The sequence below is a fragment of the Pinus tabuliformis genome, chromosome 1_2, assembly GCF_031772625.1.
Source record: "Pinus tabuliformis cultivar Carrire ecotype Pingquan chromosome 1_2, CPIR1, whole genome shotgun sequence".
NCBI lineage: Eukaryota > Viridiplantae > Streptophyta > Pinopsida > Pinales > Pinaceae > Pinus > Pinus tabuliformis.
Window position 1 is genome coordinate 798191419 of NC_142298.1, and position 16025 is coordinate 798207443.

The 16025-nt window shown below is 43.1% G+C and overlaps 1 protein-coding gene across 2 annotated transcripts in view; it reads right to left on the reverse strand.

Moving 5' to 3' along the window:
* The window catches only part of LOC149208307 (uncharacterized), a 435470-nt gene that overhangs the window by 158463 nt on the left and 260982 nt on the right, over positions 1-16025 (reverse strand). The gene's annotated exons all lie outside the window — the stretch shown is intronic.

Genomic DNA, 16025 nt, shown 5'->3' on the forward strand with positions numbered 1-16025 from the left:
AGCAGATGCTTCAGTGCAAGTTGAGGTCCATCCATCACTCTGTAATTATTAACAGTTCCAGATTCAAGCTCTTGGTTTTTGCTTGTCCTTTCCTCCTTATGATCGTCCCACGACAGTTTCAACTATCTGAAGTTTGAACATCTCCAATGGTTTGTGCCACAACTTGGGTCTCTTCTTGGTATTCTCCTCATCCCCACCTATATCAATGTCATCTGAATGTTGATTCTGGCTATCTGCATCACAAATTACTGGCCTAGAACACTCCTCATCCTTAGAATCCATGCCCCCCACCATCACGTGGAGGTTGGAGCTGTCTAAAGCTTGACACCTGAATCCTTATCCATCGTTGGCTGTTCAATAATTTTGAATTTGGGAAACATGTGGAACAGTCCAACTCCCTCATCAACAACAATATCTCTACTAAAGCTATCAACCAACCTGTGGGTTTTATGATTGTCATTGTACCCTGTGATCATCATCTTTTTCCTCTTTGAATCTAACAATCGACATGAAGAACATGTTTTTTAATATTTTTCTTTTTGACTCTGGGATGAAGAACATGCTTACAAATATATTAAGGGCTAAAATATACATCATGAAGACCGATCAAAGTTACAAAAATTCAACATGGGTTACTCACTTTATGGTGGGTGACATCTAGCTCCAACTCAAGGACATGTGCTCACCATAGAGTTCATGATCCATGTGCTCGAACGAGGAGTGCATGAGAACTCTAGTAATCCCTTGGGCTTTGTAGACCTATTTCCAATACACTCAAAGCAACTTGTTGATAGAAACTAAGTAGGTCGTTGATCGTGACCCTTGCAATATAGAATAAAATTAAATTAAAATTAAATCTTAGCTAAATAATGCATCTAATGACTATGAAAACACATCAGTATGAACAATATCAAAGAATAGGATGCACACTTAATAATGCAAGACACAAATGCAATGCAACTATCTAATCATGAATGCATCATGTTCCACTAAACAAGGTGAGTGGTTGCCTTCTACAGGGGATGACAAGGGATCACCATCAAGGTTGGCTATGTAAAAGTAACCTACCCCTAGTTTTACATCAACCTTAAAAGGAAAAGGGCTATCATCAAGAAGTACTAGATCTCCAACTTGGAAAAAATTTCCTTGCCTTTGAACGCACTACTTACTTTTAGTGTTTTGGCATGTTTGTCTTTTACTTTTGGAAGAAAGCATTGACTTGACTTGACAAACATTTCTTGCTACTTACCAACCAGTTTAGGTCTTCCAAGGGTTATTGGTCCAAAGTCTTCCCATCCAACCTGCAGGTTTAAAGGAATTGTGTCATGTTGGTTCTGTTACACAGTAATTTGTCATTGTCCTCATCTCAGTCCCTCTATTGTGTCATGTGTCAAATAAACATGTTCATATCTTCCCACTAATATAAGAAGATTAAGCAAATGCTCTCTGATGCTGCAAATTGACCCTCATTCCCTAAGTTTCTGCCTCGTCGCGAGTAAATCCTTAATATACGCGACGATCCCATGTCATAAACGGTCTCATCGCGACTCCGTCGTAGGTGTACATCTGTTTCCCATGACGGTCGGATTTCTAGACCCGGCGCGAGGTTATGAGCTATATATAGCGACGATGGGTCTGCGTGCATTGCCTCCTAGCGATGTCGTCGTAGAGACTTAGTTTACGGCTAGCGACGATCCAGATTGGGCGAATTTGTTCCAACAGTCAGCCTTCTAGATGTCTCTAGACCTGGTTGTTGGGTTAGTTTGGGTCGCCCTTCCCCCTCTGGAATGGTAGTTCCGTCTTTTGTGCTACCTTCCTTGAGGATGAGCTCCTCCTCCCTCATTTCATGGAGACTCCTTCTCCTATTAAAGCACTCACCTTTGCTATGATCTGCTAGTTCTTTTGGTTGGGCAATGTTGCTAGTGCTTTTGAGTTGATAGATCGCTGGTGTTAGTGTGACAAGTGTGGGATTGTTAATAGCTTGTGAGAGGTTGTGGAATGCCCTTAACTTTGTATTAAAACTTATGGGTGAGAGAGAGATATTGTATGTTGAGAGACCCATCCTTGAACAGTGAATGCTTGGAGAAACATACTGGTTGGACCCTCCAAGAAGGCTTGCGATGTCAAGACTTGGTTGTAAGCTTTGCTCTTGATTCATTATTAATACAACCAATGATGATTTCCTATGTCTTGTATGTAATTTACTTGATAGCTCATGATTTCTTGACTTTATGAGTAAATAGATCATTGTTGTTTTCCAGTTACGTGCTTTGTTGTTTTCTTGTGTTGTTTCAGGTTAATTGCTGGTTAAGGAGAAGGAAATGGAAGTTGGAGCAGTACAATGGAACTTCATCAACCACCGGTTTGAGGTAGGCCTCCAACGATGAGCATTTAAGGGAATCAATTATTGTTTTGTCCTTGCTGTGACTAGAAACACTCTAGGGCTAGAGGGGTTGCCTCTATCCGCAGAGGGAACACTTTCCTGCATCACAGGTTCTTGCTAACATGTTTGGGGAATGAGAAAGGATCCACATCCTCCACATGCTCAGCCATGTGTGGTTCTCTGTAGAGGATAAATATTTTCCCATCAATGTTGGGTATTGTAGCATATGATAGATCCATTTCTAATTTTCCACCAATAGAGGTTGACCATTTCCATGACAAGGGCATGCCCCACACATCTAGAACATCAATGACCATATGTCCATTAATACAAAAATATCATTGTTAGCAGCCAAGGAGAGCTTAACTTCCTTAATTAAACCATGCACAAGAATAGACTCTGAATGCAAAGCCTAGTAATCTGCATTTCCAATTAATTCATGACTCTTAATGACACAACATTCACAAAGGCACTCGAGTTGAGCATGCAATTGTGCAATATAACGTTATTAATCACTAAGGACAACAAGAAGGACGCATGCCCTCCACTTATTTGATCGTTATGCATGTTTTGTAACATAATGGGAGGGTCCTTGGACTCTTTATCCAGGTTGAGAATCTTATTAACTTGACCTCTTTGGGGTTTAAGCTTGGCAAGTTCTCAGAGTAAGACAGGCACGTTTACCTTCGACAAGACACTTCCTAAATCCACATTTAAAGATATTCTAATGCTTCGAATAGATGCATTGGGATTGTGGATAGTCTTAGGGGGCATTGCCTCAAAATCTAGCATGTCTCATGAGAGCGAGATCAAGGGACAACAATATGAGGTGTGGCCCATTGTCACCACAAGTACTATCACCTTCTCTTTTGTGGCCTTTCATCGCTAGGGAGGCTTCCCTATATTAGGTCACCTAAATGATCTATCAAGTACAAGGGATAAGGTGACAAGATAGGCTTAAAGAGGGCTACTATATTTAAGAACAGGGCTTAGCTAGCACAACAAGGCTATTAGCACCCTCCTAAAGGCCTAATTGGGGCAGAATATGACCTAGGGTTGCAAAATTAACAAGGTAAATAGGACAACCTACGATCAAAAAGCCAAGAAAAGGCTTCTAATAGATATATATCTTCAATTTACGGAGAAAGAAGTCTTCAGTAAGACACAAGTTGAAGCCCAAGGAAAACTAGGGGTTTTCTAGGGAAAAATATACCTAGAGCAAGGGACGTTTGCGCTAAAATAGAGAAATTAGCCACAAGAATGACTTGATTTTGAGGCAAATACCTCAACTTTACATGTTGAATCCCTCTACTGCAAAATATTTCAAACCCTAGTTTAAAAAAGTGCCCTAGCCCTAGCAAGCAGCTCACCTTGAGAGACCGAAATTCTAGGTTAAGGTAGAAGAAACTGAAATTTAAGATGAGTTTCAAGGTGATCAACCATGTAAGCAAGGCCAATGTCTTGACCTTGGGTGATGGAGACTAGGAGATGGTTAAATATGACTAAACCTTGGAAAATGAGTAAGGGAATAAGAAACCCTAGGTTTAAAACTAAGTTGCACTAAACGCTGAAACGTTTCAGAGTTTCCAAAACGGGTATGTTTAGAAACGTCACCTCCCAAAAATGGAAATGTTGGCCGAAACGTCAACGGAAATGTCATATATATATATATATATATATATATATATATATATATATATATATATATATATAAGTGATTAACACACTATCCTGCAATAAAAAAGGGAATAAGACCCATAGATGACAATTTAGAAGGAGTTAAATTGTGGTATGTTCTATGCTTATAACAGTTTACTTCTTTTTCTTATTACATTCCACCGATTAGCAATCACATGTACATAAAGTAAAGTGCAGATAGAACATTAAACGATCGACAGAAAACAAGCCAAGACAAGAGACACAAGATGTGGCGGCTAGCCAGGGACAAACCCCACAATGTGTGGGGAAACCCTTTGATCAAATCTTCTTTTATCTTCAATAATTCAGCAAAGAGAAATAGTACAATAAATCTGATTCATATCAGCAGTAGCAAACCCTAGATCAGTAGCATCAGCATTAGCGACTTCATTATCAAACTAGGGCAGACCATATCTCACAAACCGACAGTCGGACTGACTTCATTCCACCACCAAAAGTTTCGGCTTCCAGAGGAGGTTCAGATGAACCTACAGCGCAGTTCAGATGAGGAGATCTTCTAGGCCACGCAAGTCAATCTTTACTTCTCCAGTTGCAACTTCAGTTTTAGCAGTTTCCGGCTTCAAACTAGGGCAGTCAATATCTTGCAAACCGTTCGTCAGATTGACTTCATTCCACCACCAAAAGTTGCGGCTTTCAGAGGAGGTTCAGATGAACCTACAGCGCAGTTCAGATGAGGAGATCTTCTAGGCCACGCAAGTCAATCTTTACTTCTGCAGTTGCAACTTCAGTTTCAGCAGTTTCCGACTTCAAACTAGGGCAGTCGATATCTTGCAAATCGTTCGTCGGATTGACTTCATTCCACCACCAAAAAATGCGGCTTTCAGAGGAGGTTAAGATGAACCTACAGCGCAATTCAGATGAGGAGATCTTCTAGGCCACGCAAGTCAATCTTTACTTCTGTAGTTGCAGCTGCAGTTTCAGCAGTTTCCGGCTTCAAACTAGGGCAGTCGATATCTTGCAAACCGTTCGTCGGATTGACTTCATTCCACCACCAAAAGTTGCGGCTTTCAGAGGAGGTTCAGATGAACCTACAGCGCAGTTCAGATGAGGAGATCTTCTAGGCCACGCAAGTCAATCTTTACTTCTGCAGTTGCAGCTTCAAATTCAACAGCTTCCGGCTTCACATGTGTGAGAGAGAGAGACCCATTCAGCGCAATAGAGAAGAGACTCATATCTGCGCAGTAGAGAGAGAGAGATGTGATGAGATGAGTGAGTCCAAATGAGGAAAAGTCCTCTTATATTTATACACAACGTTGGTGGGTGAATAGATGCGACTGTTGGGCTTCTGAGCCTACATGAGTTGTAGGTCGGCTTGATAATAATTCCATAATCAAAATAAATTCATATCTCCACGAATACTTATCGGAATTGGATGATCTTTATATCAATCCTACACCTCTCGACGAGAGGAATCTAATAAAAATATTATTAGCCATGAATAAGATGACCCACATGAAGTTTTGCCCTGGTTGCCAATTTTAACACTCCCTCTCAACCATGGAGAACTTCATTTGCAATCTGTCTATCGGTCGTTACTATTCATCCATCAAATGTACTGCCTTGTACAGCCTGACCCTTGCCTGCTCTGCTCTATTTTGCCTGTTTTCCTTTGTCTTGTTCTGCCCTGCACTGATCTGTATTGTTTTGTCTTGTTCTGCTCTGCTCTTGCATTGTTCTGTTCTACTCTGCTTTTGTCCGAATTATGAAGAAGAAGAAATGATCAAGGATGTATCATACTGACTCAAAGTCAGTCTCAGAGTATGTACCACTGGTCCCAGACCAGTCTCAACCAACCCAAAGTCAGCGTCATAGTGAGTACAACTCCAATGGTCCCAGACCAATATCATCCTCCACTGACTCAAAGTCAGTCTCAGAGTATGTACCACTGGTCCCAGACCAGTCTCAACCGACCCGAAGTCAGCGTCATAGTATGGTACAACTCCTACCACTAGCCCCAGACCAGTATCATTGATCCCAGAACAATGGAGGTCATCCTAGCGTAGGGAGTACGGTAGTTACAACGATGCGTCCATCGGTACTACTATGGTCCCTAACTTCATTTCCTGCTCATTGATCAGATGAGAGGTACTTCCCATGAGTCCCAGACTGCATGGGTAGGATGCCTCGACAGGAGAACACATCAATCCTGCTACAATTGCCATGGAGAAAACATCAATCCAGGCCGTCGTGGAGAACACATCAATCCAGGACTCACAGGAGAACACATCAATCCTGCAGTAGCAAACCCTAGATCAGTAGCATCAGCATTAGCGACTTCATTATCAAACTAGGGCAGACCATATCTCACAAACCGACAGTCGGACTGACTTCATTCCACCACCAAAAGTTTCGGCTTCCAGAGGAGGTTCAGATGAACCTACAGCGCAGTTCAGATGAGGAGATCTTCTAGGCCACGCAAGTCAATCTTTACTTCTCCAGTTGCAACTTCAGTTTCAGCAGTTTCCGGCTTCAAACTAGGGCAGTCAATATCTTGCAAACCGTTCGTCAGATTGACTTCATTCCACCACCAAAAGTTGCGGCTTTCAGAGGAGGTTCAGATGAACCTACAGCGCAGTTCAGATGAGGAGATCTTCTAGGCCACGCAAGTCAATCTTTACTTCTGCAGTTGCAACTTCAGTTTCAGCAGTTTCCGACTTCAAACTAGGGCAGTCGATATCTTGCAAATCGTTCGTCGGATTGACTTCATTCCACCACCAAAAAATGCGGCTTTCAGAGGAGGTTAAGATGAACCTACAGCGCAATTCAGATGAGGAGATCTTCTAGGCCACGCAAGTCAATCTTTACTTCTGTAGTTGCAGCTGCAGTTTCAGCAGTTTCCGGCTTCAAACTAGGTCAGTCGATATCTTGCAAACCGTTCGTCGGATTGACTTCATTCCACCACCAAAAGTTGCGGCTTTCAGAGGAGGTTCAGATGAACCTACAGCGCAGTTCAGATGAGGAGATCTTCTAGGCCACGCAAGTCAATCTTTACTTCTGCAGTTGCAGCTTCAAATTCAACAGCTTCCGGCTTCACATGTGTGAGAGAGAGAGACCCATTCAGCGCAGTAGAGAAGAGACTCATATCAGCGCAGTAGAGAGAGAGAGATGTGATGAGATGAGTGAGTCCAAATGAGGAAAAGTCCTCTTATATTTATACACAACGTTGGTGGGTGAATAGATGCGACTGTTGGGCTTCTGAGCCTACATGAGTTGTAGGTCGGCTTGATAATAATTCCATAATCAAAATAAATTCATATCTCCACGAATACTTATCGGAATGGGATGATCTTTATATCAATCCTACACCTCTCGACGAGAGGAATCTAATAAAAATATTATTAGCCATGAATAAGATGACCCACATGAAGTTTTGCCCTGGTTGCCAATTTTAACACTCCCTCTCAACCATGGAGAACTTCATCTGCAATCTGTCTATCGGTCGTTACTATTCATCCATCAAATGTACTGCCTTGTACAGCCTGACCCTTGCCTGCTCTGCTCTATTTTGCCTGTTTTCCTTTGTCTTGTTCTGCCCTGCACTGATCTGTATTGTTTTGTTCTGTTCTGCTCTGCTCTTGCATTGTTCTGTTCTACTCTGCTTTTGTCCGAATTATGAAGAAGAAGAAATGATCAAGGATGTATCATACTGACTCAAAGTCAGTCTCAGAGTATGTACCACTGGTCCCAGACCAGTCTCAACCAACCCAAAGTCAGCGTCATAGTGAGTACAACTCCAATGGTCCCAGACCAATATCATCCTCCACTGACTCAAAGTCAGTCTCAGAGTATGTACCACTGGTCCCAGACCAGTCTCAACCGACCCGAAGTCAGCGTCATAGTATGGTACAACTCCTACCACTAGTCCCAGACCAGTATCATTGATCCCAGAACAATGGAGGTCATCCTAGCGTAGGGAGTACGGTAGTTACAACGATGCGTCCATCGGTACTACTATGGTCCCTAACTTCATTTCCTGCTCATTGATCAGATGAGAGGTACTTCCCATGAGTCCCAGACTGCATGGGTAGGATGCCTCGACAGGAGAACAAATCAATCCTGCTACAATTGCCATGGAGAAAACATCAATCCAGGCCGTCGTGGAGAACACATCAATCCAGGACTCACAGGAGAACACATCAATCCTGCTACAATCGCCATGGAGAACACATCAATCTAGGCCTCACAGGAGAACTAATCATCCTGCTACACAGGAGAGCGAATCATCCTGTTCCACAAGAGAGCGAATCATCTTGTCCCACAAGAGAGCGAATCATCTTGTTCCAGTGTGCACCACTAGGGGAGGGTGAGTCACCCTGTGGTCGTATGTTGCTCCAGTAATAACCGCAAGCCCTCAGAGCTCCCAGAGCTCAATGTATGCAACATGCTGGACCCTTGTACAAGGGTTTCTTAACGACTCCAAGTCGTTTGGGAAAATCACAGATTAGATCTTTCCTCGGGGCTTTGACAAGGTGTATCAACATGTACATCATCTTAATGCGATGGAGCCTCCTTGCTCATCAACTTACCATATCCAAGATGATGTCTATCTGCTGGAGCAATCGACGAATACGGGATTCCTCAATAATCGAATCCCACCTCTGGTTGTTATAGAGAATCACAGTGGTATCCAATGTAAATCCAAACAACTCACTGAAGAGCTTTCGCAACCAGACTACCTCACACGAGGTTATGCTAGCAACAATATATCCTGCTTCGGCGGTGCTCAAAGCCACCGACTTCTGCTTCCTGCTCATCCAGGATATCGAAGCAGATCCCAAGGTGAAACAGCACCCGGAAGTGCTCTTACGGTCCACCACACTGCCTGCCCAATCAACATCAGTATATCCAAGTAGTCTCACATCTCCGGCAGTGTATCTTAACCCATTGTGCCACGAAGATATCTCAGAAGATTCTTGGCATCAATCCAGTGAGGCTCAACCAAATATGAGCTCACAATGCTAACTGCAAAACATATGTTCGGGCGGAGGTTCACCAAGAACATCAATGCGAATGGGTTTTTGAAACTCAGAGGCATTTCCCAAGTCTGGTCCGACATCACTACCATATAACTTCTAAAAGTTAAGATCCTCGAGGTAGTCACAGGCTTGCAGTCCATCATACCAAATCTTTCCAATATCTTTACCACATATTTCCCTTGAGATAGGAAAATTTCCCTTGGCTTCTGCCACACTTCAAGTCCTTGGTCCTTCATTTCAAATTCCTAGGCCAGCTCCCTCTTACATTTGTGAATGAGAGGGTCTGCACCTGTTAGAAAGAGGTCATCCACATACAATACCAGTATGAGAGGCTTGTCATCTTCAACCTTAAAGTAAAGGTTAGGATCGGCTTCACTCCTAGTGAATCCCAGCTTCATCAAGTAGCTATCGATCCTCTCATACCATGCTCGGGGTGCTTGCTTCAGCCCATAGAGAGCTTTCTTCAACCTGTATACATGAGATTTTCGATCATAAATCTCAAATCCTTCGGGTTGCTCCACGTAGACCTCTTCTTTGATCGAGCCATGCAAGAACGCAGTCTTGACATCCATCTGATGTAAGTTCCATCCTTGTGAAGCGGCAAGGGCTATGATCGAGCGGATGGTCGAATATCTGGCAACAGGTGCAAATATCTCATCATAGTCTATACCTTCCTTTTAGGAGAAACCTCGAGCAACAAAACGAGCCTTATACTTTTCCGTGCTTCCATCTGCTGCATGCTTTATCTTGTAAAGCCATTTTGAAGTAACAATTGTCTTGTCCAGGGTCTGGGAAGTAGTTCCCAGACATCATTCTCCATAATAGACTCATTCTACGGTCATAGCATCCTTCCATACTTGATGCTTGACGGCATCTGAGAATGACGAAGGTTCATTTTGTATGATCGTGCTCATGATGGTCAGGTATCCTTGATACCTATTAAGTTTCTTACTTTGACGGAAGGTTCCTCAGGGTCCAGCATGTCCTTTAGCATCATCAAGTATCCCCCTAAACCATGAAGGCCTCTTCCTAGAAGAGGAAGGCTCATGTGGATGAGAATCTATCAGATCCATGGGTTCTTCTACATCAGGCATTGATTCATCATCTGTTACGTTATGGTATGTTCTATGCTTATAACAGTTTACTTCTTTTTCTTATGATATTCCACCGATTAGCAATCACATGTACATAAAGTAAAGCGCAGATAGAACATTAAACGATCAACAGAAAACAAGCCAAGACAAGAGACACAAGATGTGGCGGCTAACCAGGGACAAACCCCACAATGTGTGGGAAAACCCTTTGATCAAATCTTCTTTTATCTTCAATAATTCAGCAAAGAGAAATAGTACAATAAATCTGATTCATATCAGCAGTAGCAAACCCTAGATCAATAGCATCAGCATTAGCGGCTTCATTATCAAACTAGGGCAGGCCATATCTCACAAACCAATAGTCGGATTGACTTCATTCCACCACCAAAAGTTTCAGCTTCCAGACGAGGTTCAGATGAACCTACAGCGCAATTCAGATGAGGAGATCTTCTAGGCCACGCAAGTCAATCTTTACTTCTGCAGTTGCAGCTTCAGTTTCAGCAGTTTCCGGTTTCAAACTAGGGCAGTCGATATCTTGCAAATCGTTCGTCGGATTGACTTCATTCCACCACCAAAAGTTGTGGCTTCCAGAGGAGGTTCAGATGAACCTACAGCACAGTTCAGATGAGGAGATCTTCTAGGCCACGCAAGTCAATCTTTACTTCTGCAGTTGCAGCGTCAGTTTCAGCAGTTTCCGCTTCAAACTAGAGCAGTCGATATCTTGCAAACCGTTCGTCGGATTGACCTCATTCCACCGCCAAGAGTTGCGGCTTTCAAAGGAGGTTCAGATGAACCTACAGCGCAGTTCAGATGAGGAGATCTTCTAGGCCACGCAAGTCAATCTTTACTTCTGCAGTTGCAGCATCAGTTTCAGCAGTTTCCGGCTTCAAACTAGGGCAGTCGATATCTTGCAAACCGTTCGTCGGATTGACTTCATTCCACCACCAAAAGTTGCGGCTTTCAAAGGAGGTTCAGATGAACCTACAACTCAGTTCCAAAGAGGAGATCTTCTAGGCCACGCAAGTCAATCTTTACTTCTGCAGTTGCAACTTCAATTTCAGCAGTTTCCGGCTTCACATGTGTGAGAGAGAGAGACCCATTTCAGCGTAGTAGAGAAGAGACTCATATCTGCGCAGTAGAGAGAGAGAGATGTGATGAGATGAGTGAGTCCAAATGAGGAAAAGTCCTCTTATATTTATACACAACGTTGGTGGGTGAATAGATGCGACTGTTGGGCTTCTAAGCCTACATGAGTTGTAGGTCGGCTTGATAATAATTCCATAATCAAAATAAATTCATATCTCCATGAATACTTATCGGAATTGGATGATCTTTATATCGATCCTACACCTCTCGACGAGAGGAATCTAATAAAAATATTATTAGCCATGAACAAGATGACCCACATGAAGTTTTTCCCTGGTTGCCAATTTTAAACTAGGGCAGTCGATATCTTGCAAACCGTTCGTCGGATTGACTTCATTCCACCACCAAAAGTTGCGGCTTTCAAAGGAGGTTCAGATGAACCTACAACTCAGTTCCAAAGAGGAGATCTTCTAGGCCACGCAAGTCAATCTTTACTTCTGCAATTGCAGCTTCAATTTCAGCAGTTTCCGGATTCACATGTGTGAGAGAGAGAGACCCCATTCAGCGCAGTAGAGAAGAGACTCATATCTGCGCAATAGAGAGAGAGAGAGATGTGATGAGATGAGTGAGTCCAAATGAGGAAAAGTCCTCTTATATTTATACACAACGTTGGTGGGTGAATAGATGCGACTGTTGGGCTTTTGAGCCTACATGAGTTGTAGGTCGGCTTGATAATAATTCCATAATCAAAATAAATTCATATCTCCATGAATACTTATCGGAATTGGATGATCTTTATATCGATCCTACACCTCTCGACGAGAGCAATCTAATAAAAATATTATTAGCCATGAACAAGATGACCCACATGAAGTTTTTCCCTGGTTGCCAATTTTAACACTCCCTCTCAACCATGGAGAACTTCATCTGCAATCTATCTATCGGTCGTTACTATTCATCCATCAAATGCACTGCCTTGTATAGCCTGACCCTTGCCCTGCTCTGCTCTATTTTTCCTGTTCTGCTTTGTCTTGTTCTGCCCTGCACTGATCTGTACTGTTTTGTTCTGTTCTGTTATGTTCTTGCATTGTTCTGTTCTACTCTGCTTTTGTCCAAATTATGAAGAAGAAGAAATGATCGAGGATGTATCATACTGACTCAAAGTCAGTCTCAGAGTATGTACCACTGGTCCCAGACCAGTCTCAACCAACCCAAAGTCAACGTCATAGTGAGTACAACTACAATGGTCCCAGACCAATATCATCCTCCACTGACTCAAAGTCAGTCTCAGACTATGTACCACTGGTCCCAGACAAGTCTCAACCGACCCGAAGTCAGCATCATAGTATGGTACAACTCCTACCACTGGTCCAAGACCAATATCATTGGTCCCAGATCAATGGAGGTCATCCTAGCGTAGGGAATACGGTAGTTACAACGATGCGTCCATCGGTACTACTATGGTCCCTAACTTCATTTCCCTGCTCATTGATCAGATGAGAGGTACTTCCCATGAGTCCCAGACTGCATGGGTAGGATGCCTCGATAGGAGAACTAATCAATCCTATCCTCACAGGAGAACACATCAATCCTGCTACAATTGCCATGGAGAACACATCAATCTAGGCCTCACAGGAGAACACATCAATCCTGCTACAATTGCCATGGAGAACACATCAATCCAGTCTGCCATAGAGAACACATCAATCCAGTCTGCCATAGAGAACACATCAATCCAGGCCTCACAGGAGAACTAATCATCCTGCTACACAGGAGAGCGAATCATCTTGTTCCACAAGAGAGCGAATCATCTTGTCCCACAAGAGAGCGAATCATCTTGTTCCAGTGTGCACCACCAGGGGAGGGTGAGTCACCATGTGGTCATATGTTGCTCCAGTAGGAACCGCAAGCCCTCAGAGCTCCCAGAGCTCAATGTATGCAACATGCAAGACCCTTGTACAAGGGTTTCTTGCCGACTCCAAGTCGTTTGGGAAAATCACAGATTAGATCTTTCCTCGGGGCTTTGCCAAGGTGTATCAACCTGTACATCATCTTAATGTGATGGAGCTTCCTTGCTCATCGACTTACCATATCCCAGATGATGTCTATCTGCTGGAGCAATTGACGAATACGGGATTCCTCAATAATCGAATCCCACCTCTGGTTGTTACAGAGAATCGCAGTGGTATCCAATGTAAATCCAAACAGCTCACTGAAGAGCTTTCGCAACCAGACTGCCTCACACGAGGTTATGCTAGCAACAATACATCCTTCTTCGGCGGTGCTCAAAGCCACCGACTTCTGCTTCCTGCTCATCCAGGATATCGAAGCAGATCCCAAGGTGAAACAGTACCCGAAAGTGCTCTTACGGTCCACCACACTGCCTGCCCAATCAACATCAGTATATCCAAGTAGTCTCACATCTCCGGCAGTGTATCTTAATCCATGAGAGATTGTGTCCTGAAGACATCCCAGAAGATTCCTGGAATCAATCCAGTGAGGCTCAACCAAATATGAGCTCATAATGCTAACTGCAAAACATATGTTCGGACGGAGGTTCACCAAGAACATCAATGCGAATGAGTTTTTGAAACTCAGAGGCATTTCTCAAGTCTGGTCCGACATCACTACCATATAACTTCTAAAAGTTAAGATTCTCGAGGTAGTCACAGGCTTGCAGTCCATCATACTGAATCTTTCCAATATATTTACCACATATTTTCCTTGAGATAGGAAAATTTCCCTTGGCTTCTGCCACACTTCAAGTCCTTGGTCCTTCATTTCAAATTCAGAAGCCATCTCCCTCTTAAATTTGTGAATGAGAGGGTTTGCACTTGTTAGAAAGAGGTCATCCACATACAATACCAGTATGAGAGGCTTGTCATCTTCAACCTTAAAGTAAAGGTTAGGATCAGCTTCACTCCTAGTGAATCCCAGCTTCATCAAGTAGCTATCGATCCTCTCATACCATGCTCGGGGTGCTTGCTTCAGCCCATAGAGAGCCTTCTTCAACCTGCATACATGAGATTTTCAATCATAAATCTCAAATCCTTCAGGTTGCTCCACATAGACCTCTTCTTTGATAGAACCATGCAAGAACGCGGTCTTAACATCCATCTGATGTAGGTTCCATCCTTGTGAAGCCACAAGGGCTATGATCAAGCGGATGGTCGTATATCTGGCAACAGGTGCAAATATCATAGTCTATACCTCCCTTCTGGGATAAACCACGAGCAACAAAATGAACCTTATACTTTTCCATACTTCCATTTGCTGCATGCTTTATCTTGTAAAGCCATTTTGAAGTAACAATTGTCTTGTCCAGGGTCTGGGAACTACTTCCCAAACATCATTCTCCATAATAGACTCGTATTCTATGGTCATAGCATCCTTCCATAGTTAATGCTTGATGACATCTGAGAATGATGAAGGTTCATTTTGTATGATCGTGCTCATGATGGTCAGGTATCCCTGATACCTGTTAAGTTTCTTACTTTGATGGAAGGTTCCTCAGGGTGCAGCATGTCCTTCAGCATCATCAAGTATCCCCCTAAGCCATGAAGGCCTCTTCCTAGAAGAGGAAGGCTCATGTGGATGAGGATCAATCAGATTCATGGGTTCTTCTACATCAGGCATTGATTCATCATCCTTTTCTTTCGGTTCCCTGGTGTCGGCTTCTTGAGAGCTACTCAAAGTCAACAGATTGTCCACCTTGCTGATAGCCATAGCTTTGTCAAAGGTGACATCATGACTAATCACGACTTCCCTTTGACCGGTGGTGAACATTTCTTCAGGAGTTTAGGAACCCAATGCTTGATGAGGGCATCGATTTGTACATATATGGCGGTGATTGTAGTTTCAGCCCATAGAAACTTTGGAAGTCTTTGATCATGTAGCATGGCCCGGACAACTTCCATCATCGTGTGGTTCTTCCTTCCCACCACACCATTCTGCTCAGGAGTATGTGGTGTAGTAGTCTCCCTCTTAATGCCAACCTCAGGTATGCCTGAGTAAACCAATTGTAATATATCAGAGGTCTTGCTTTGGCTTGAGGGAAATGGTCCCCTTTTGAGCTTTCCTTTGGCACATCCTGGACATACACCTTCTTTCTCTACTTGGAATTCGGGCATCCCTGTTACCATTTGTCTTACATCGGGTAGAGCTTTGTAATGAAGGTGGGCAAACCGCCGATGCCAAAGTTCGGAATAAAGAGTTGTGTTACAAGACATGACACCTAGCGGACTTCATCGACCTGATATAACAAATCAACACTAAACCCAAGAGTAAAGGCATCTTTAACATTATTTTTCCATATACATACCTTGCCATTGCTGAAGGTTACCTTGTAGCCTCTGTCTTCCATTGCCAAGATGGACACTAGGTTCCTTTTGAGGTCAGGTGCATTTAATACATCCTATAATTTCTAGCCTTCTTGAATGCTTGTCCTCTTCCTGGTTTCCCAGCTCTCCTCTTACCTTTGTTGTTGAATTTGTCATTCCTTTGATTGCCATCAGAGGGATTTCGAGTAGCACCACTGCATACTGTACCATGCTTCTCTAATCATGATTATCATCATGCTGCCCATGTCCATGATTTTATCCATCATAATGCTGCTCAAACTAGTGTGCATCATCATCATGCTATCCTATATGTCCATGATCTCATGTTGCCCTTTATGTCCATGATCTCATTCATCATGATGCTCATGAACCCATACATAGTGACTTGCTTTTCGCAAATGTAACATCGTCATTTTCTTCTAGCCTT